Raw genomic sequence first — 6,517 nt, 5'->3', positions numbered from 1 at the left:
CCCGTCCGTGGCCCTGCTGGCCGCACCGGTTCTGCTCCAAGCCAGGCTGCTGTTGGCCTCCTTGGCCACCTGGGCACACGCTGCCTCATCTCCAGCTGCCTGTTGACCAACCCCCCAGGTCCTTTTCCCCCAGTCACTGTCCAGCCCCTCTCCCCCAGCCTGGAGCACTGCAGGGGGTTGGTGTGACCCACGGGCAGGACCAAGTGTCCTTCAAGCTTTAGACATCAAAGCATCAGATTTTCTCCATCCAGAGAAGACATTTCTGAGCTGGGGCTTCAGCTCAAGCTCCTCACAACACGCAGCCAGCTCCCAGCCAGTCAGTTTGGGGGGTGAATTCAGTTTAATCTGGTTTCTCCTGAAACATGCAGAAGAAATTTCCCTTCATGCCTCGGGTTCTATTGCACCAAGCTCAACCTGGGTTGGGAAATCTCCCCCTGGTCTTGTCCAACAGCTTCCACTCGTCTCCAGTTACAGCAGAAGATCAACCACGTGGGGACAGGCAAGGCAGAACTCTTGGAACTGGGTGAAAGAAAACCCAAATCGAGTCTGAATTACCAAGAAATGGACAATAAAGAGGAACCTGCAGGTGGACACCATCCTTGGGAGGTGGAGGTGGACTGGGCAGCACTCTCCAGCAGCCAGCTCCTCAGGGGCAGCATTTTTGGGTCTGAGCTTTGGTTCTTCATGTAATGTGGAAGAAAATCCTGGTCCTGCTCTGGTCCCCACTCACCTTCTCCTGGCAGCTGGAAGGTAAATCTGTGACCCATCAAAGGTGAAGCTCTGGTTGGGGAATGTTTTGCAGTGCAAGGCTCCAGCAGTAAAACCAGGAGCTCCTTCCCAGCACCTGGGGCTTGGAACGAGATGATCTTCAACCTTCCAACCCAAACTGGTCCATGGTTTGATGACTTCTCCTTCCTGCAGCCCTCCCCTGGGTCTCTAAATGGCTCCTGGCCACACTCAGATCATCCAAGAAGGCTTTTTTTGGTAGCTGAGGGCTTGTCTTGCTGCTCACCCCCTCCCCAGAGCACCCCACACTACATCATACCTGTGGGGTGATGCTGGTGGGACACCCTTTGCCTCAGACACCCAACTAAGGGTCATGTTGGGAGAAGAACCTGGTTGAGTCAGGCTCTGTTCTCCTCTGGGGGCTGGGAGTCAGAAGAGAGGGAGGGAGACCTGCACCCCAGCAGCTTTTTTCCTCCATGTTAAACCAAGAAGAAGCTGAGATGATTATCAGCTATGAAATTTGGAGCCAGCTTGAGTTGGGGGAGATGAATCCCTTCCTTTGCCTCTGCCCCTTGCAGAAGAGAGTTGCCAACATCTCCTAGATACCTTCAGCTCCTTCTTCCTCCTTGGCAGGGGTGGCTTTGGGAAACGTGGAATTCTAGAGTTAACAATGAGCTTTGTGGAGTTAGTGTTCCTGGAGTGGGATCTGTGTTTAGCCTCCAGCTCCAAGAGTAGCTGGGGTGCTTCCCTGCCAAAAAAAAAAGTGTTTATTCCCCCCCAAAATTGGTGAAATCTAAGGGAGCTTTTTGCACAGCAAAAAAAAAGAAGTGTTGCAACTGGCAATGTAAACAGCTCGATGTGTTTCTGGAAATTCAAGTACAAACTGCTGGCACAGAGCTATGGCCTGATGCATAAAGTCTCTTTGTTTCAAGAAACCAAGAGGAAATGAGAAATTTTTCTGCTTTATGGGAAGAAAAAAAACAATAAAATTAAGATATGCTAGAAAAAGATTGGAAAAAAACCACCACCTCCCAGTTGTATCATTGTTCAACAGGAGATATTTTAGAGGTGTTACGTCTTAGAGGGTTCATTTTATAGCTATGAAGTTGCCTTCAAGAGTTTTTTTTTTTGAGGACAAAACCACCTCCTGCATCTCTGCAGGGAGGGATCTGTTGGTGTGATCTCACCAGCACAGTGACCTCACCTGCAGGTTGAGAACGTGGACCAAGCTTTCCAAAATGGATTGCACCTCCCCTCCCAAGAAAGCTTTTCAGGTCTTTAAGGACTCAGGTCTTTTTTAAAGCACTTAGTGGCTCTAGTAAAGACAAGGTTTAATCCTACAAGGTGGTTTTTGGATTAATATATAATATTTACCAAGGTGTGTGGCCTCTAACTGGTAGATGTAAATTCTTGAGGGGTTCATTTACTCAAGGCAAAGTTATTCAAACAGAGCAACCTGCTGTGGTTGCAGATGTCCCTGCTCCCTGCAGGGAGTTGGACCAGATGGCTTTGAAAGGTCCCTTCCCACCCAACCCAGTCCAGGATTCTATACAATTAGATTTTAAGTTGTGAGGCAGGGTAGAGGAGAATTGAAGGACACCCAAGGAGGGTGGTTGTTTTGAGCACCAATCCCTGAAACTCAGTCTGGAAACCAAGAGTCCTTCTGGGTTCTCTCCCATTTGCTCCTGAAGAGGAACAATCCCATGGAAGGGTCTTCCTGGGGAGGTATGAACCATGGAGTGAAAGCAGCCTGGGAATAATACAGGAGGGAAAATGAGCATCAATTCCTCCCCACCAGTGGAGCAGTCATCTAGTCATGGGCTGAGGGCACTGGGGTTCTTCAGCCTGGAGAAGAGAAGACTCCATGGGGACCTTAGAACTGCCTCCAATACCTGAAAGGAACTTCCAGGAGAAAGACTTTCCACAAGGATGCCCCATGACAGGACAAGGGGACGTGGTTCTAAACTGAAGGAGAGGAGGTTCAGACTAGATCTTAGGAAGTTCTTCTCTCTGAAGGTGATGAGACACTAGAGGAGGTTGCCCGGGGAAGCTGTGGATGCTCCATCACTGGAGGTGTTCAAGGCCAGGTTGGATGGGGCTTGGAGCAACCTGGTCTGGTTGAGAGGCATCCCTGCCCTCGACAGGGAGGTTGGGTGAGATGATCTCTAGGGTCCCTTCCATCCTAAGCCATTCCATGATCACATCTTTGAAGTAAGAAGCTGCTGCTTGTACCAAGACACCTTTTTTTTCCTGATCCTACCCAAATTTTAGCCCGTGGGCTGGATCAGGATTTTTTCTGCTGTCTCCAACCCACTCACCACTCCGAAGATAGGTTTGGTCTTGCCAGAGGCATTTATGGGCTTGATAATATCATGAGGATGATGGGATATGTGAAGTCACCCTTGGCATGGGCTACGACCTGCACCCATCATACCTGACACCAGCTGAACCTGCTCGTGCAGCTCTCCTCCCTGGTGGAGAGGTTCCCACATGGGGCACTGGAGCGTTGTGACTGGGATGGAGGAGCTCCAGCCCACCTCAGGGACCCTCCTCCTCTGGGGCTGGAAGGACTTGAGGTTGCCTCCTCAACCATGGCTGATTTCCTGGTGGAAATTTTGGGGATCGAGATGACTTTGGGGGATAGGTGACTTGGATTTTTTTTTTTGGTGTGCTCTGCACTTTCCCTGGGGAACTTCAGAGTGCAGAGATGGTTTCAAATGATCTGGGGTTTGTTCTGGACTCCACCAAACCCATGAGTCCTCTTGGTGTTGGCAAGTGTTGACAAAATGAGGAAGCCCAAGGGAGAGATCAGTCAGCACTCTGAGATTTCTGTGATTCACTTGTCATCGGCTGATCTGGAGGTGGTGGAAACATCAGGGTTGGGCTCTTCTCCCAAGGAACAAGCCACAGGACAAGAGGAAACGGCCTCAAGATGCTCCAAGGGAGGTTGAGGTTGGACACGAGGAACAATTTCTTCCCAAAAGTGTTGGTGAAGGCCTTGCCCAGGCTGCCCAGGTGGAATCCTCATCCCTGGAGGGACTGAGAAGCTGTGGAGATGTGGTGCTGAGGGACATGTTGTAGAGATGTCCTTGCAGTACTGGGTTAACGGTTGCACTTGATGATTTTAAAGGTCTGCTCCAACCTAAACGATTCTGTGATACCTTCCTGTTCATGAGCTTACAGATCTGAGGGAGAAGCTCCCCAGGGAGGCTCCACAACCTCCATCTGTGGAGACTTCTGTGATCCAGCTCGATAAAGCCCTGAGCCACCTCCTCACTGAGGCCCTCCTGAGGCCCATCCCAACCTCAATCATCCTGTGAGCCTAATTTTGAGGTCGTTGGATGAACTGGATAATCACCTCTGGGTCTTTCCCTGATGAACAGCTTCTCATTTCAAATGTGTAGACTTTGGAAACCAGCTGTTTCTTGGGATGTTGGCCAAAAGAGGAAGAACCCACGTTCCTGTGAGTATTCCAAGGAGGAAACCTGTTTTCATCTGGTTTTGTGTCTTGAGGTTGATGAACTCTGGTGTTTAAGGAAGTATGGACTCTGCTTGAAGGCTTTCTGATGGTCAAGGCACTTCAAGGAGTCTCTGGTGTGGAGGTTTCTCCAATATTTAATACTCTCTGGACCCACCAGATGGATTCTAACTCTGACCAGATAAACTTCCAGGGTCTAAAAGGTTGTGTTGGGGAGAAACCTTGTAGGAGAAGGTTTCTTTGTCCAATTGACTGAAAAACTTGCCCACGTGAGGCAGGGTGAAGGATCTCAAACTTCTCATCTACGTTCACACAGAAAGCAGAGCTGCAGACAAAGCCCAGATCTTCTGGGCCCTCTGATGTTGAGGGTATAACAGAGACTGACCTCTTTGAAAACAAAAGCAGAATGGACCTTCTTGATCAAGGACAAGATCAAAAAGAAAGGGTAGCCTCTGATCCTCCTCCCCCTCTGTCTCCTCCTCTCTTTTTTCCTTTCTTTGGTGCCTTTTAGCCCATTGTATTTGCTACTAAAAGGAGGGGGAAAAAAAGGAAAAGGGCATTTTGCAGTGCAGCAGAAGCCACGGAGAACAAAAATCCCACGTGGCTTTTCCTTCTGGTGGCTCCACTCAACTGCTTTCTGCCGTGGGGGGATGTTGCAGTAGGCTCCTGGTCACTAAAACATGTTGGTGTGAATGCCTCTGGTCTGATCTTGGAGTGTGTGACAGATTTCCGTGCCCCTCGGTCAAACCTTGACCAGATTGGCCAAACCATGTGCTTCAAGGGACAGTTGTGGGAGGGAAGGTCTGAATTCCCTGCTGCTGGATCCGTGAAGCCCCAGCATGGACCTGATAGTAGCAGTCAACCTCTAAGAAATGTTCTGCTGTTGACAGGAGAGATGTTGACTGAGGGTCTCCGACCTTCTTCTCCCATCTCACACGCCAGGAGGTATCTAAACATCAGCTTAGTGCCCCAAAGCATGGTGAGATGAGTCCCAGGAGCAGTCCCAAAACATTCCAGGTGAGGTTGGATGGAGCTCTGAGCAACCTGCTCTAGCTGCAGATGTCCCTGCTCCCTGCAGGGGGTTGGACTGGGTGACCTTGAAAGGTCCCTTCCCACCCAAACCATCCTAGGATTCTATGATCTACAAGTCACTGCCCCCTCCTCCTGAAGGTTACCAATCTGTTGTCATCCAGGACAACTAGTGTCACCCCACTGAAGGCAAAGGACAAGAAGATGAGGAAGATGAGGGCAAGGAGCAAGGTTTGTGAGGGTCTGGAGGTGCTGCCAGCTCGCACTCTGGGCTGTTGTGCCACGTTCAAGCTCCTGAAGCCAGCTGAGCAACAGTCATCTGGCAGCAAATCGAGGTGACACGAAACCCCTGTACCTCCTGGAGAGGACGAAGGACCTTCTTGCCCCACAAAACATCACCTGTTGGGTGGGTTGGTTTCAGGCAGGTGGGTTTCTCTGCTGGGATGGAGGAATGCAGCTGGTGTTGCACTCAGAAACGTGGGTTGGGTTACGCTCTGGCTTCTGCCACTCAAGGGAAGTCCATACCTGCTGGTGGGGAGAAGTTTGAGCAGCAACCTGCCCCGTTTAGAGACATTAAAATAAGCAGTTGAACAAAGAACTCTGTGTTCTGCCTCATTCTCCATTCAGTGCCCTGGTCAGCTCTTGAAATGCCATCAAGGAGAAGGTTGGCCTCGCCAGGGAGAGGTCACCACTACAAAGAAGCCAAGGCCAGAGAAGAAGGAGCAAGCACAAGGAGGTTTTTCTGAGCCCTGCAGATCAATGGGTTGGTCCTTCTCTGCTTCCCACACTCTTTGGGTTGCATTCCAGAAAGCAAAGATGGTGCAGGAGGATGGTCTAAGTCCAACGACATGGCTTCAAACAGCAGTGGTGTGAGCAGGTCCTGCAAACCAGCCAAGTTCTCAGAGGAGAAGGAAAAGCCCCATCTAAGATTGTGAGGACATCACCGTGGTGCCTGGGTCTCACACGTGGTGGTAGTTCCCCTGAGAGACTTCAAAGCCCTGCTAGATGAGTGCTGCTGGGCTCCTCTAGCAGGTAGGGAAACTGAGGCACGCAGCTTTAGTCCTCACTCGGGGTGAGGAAGTGACTTGCTGCTAGAGATGGAGACAGATTTTGCTGGTTTTGAGCTGGTCAGCCCTAGTGAGGACTGAAAGACCCAAAGCAGTTGTCCCACCACAAAGCTCAGATGCCTTAGAGGAGATTTAGGTGGAGTTCAGACCCGAACTTGACGATTTTAAACCATTTTAAACCCCCCCAACCTGCTGCCTGGTGCTGTCTTCTGGGTCC

The sequence above is a fragment of the Merops nubicus genome, unplaced genomic scaffold, assembly GCF_000691845.1.
Source record: "Merops nubicus isolate BGI_N331 unplaced genomic scaffold, ASM69184v1 scaffold258, whole genome shotgun sequence".
Taxonomy (NCBI): Eukaryota; Metazoa; Chordata; class Aves; order Coraciiformes; family Meropidae; genus Merops; species Merops nubicus.
This window is presented reverse-complemented; position numbering follows the sequence as displayed.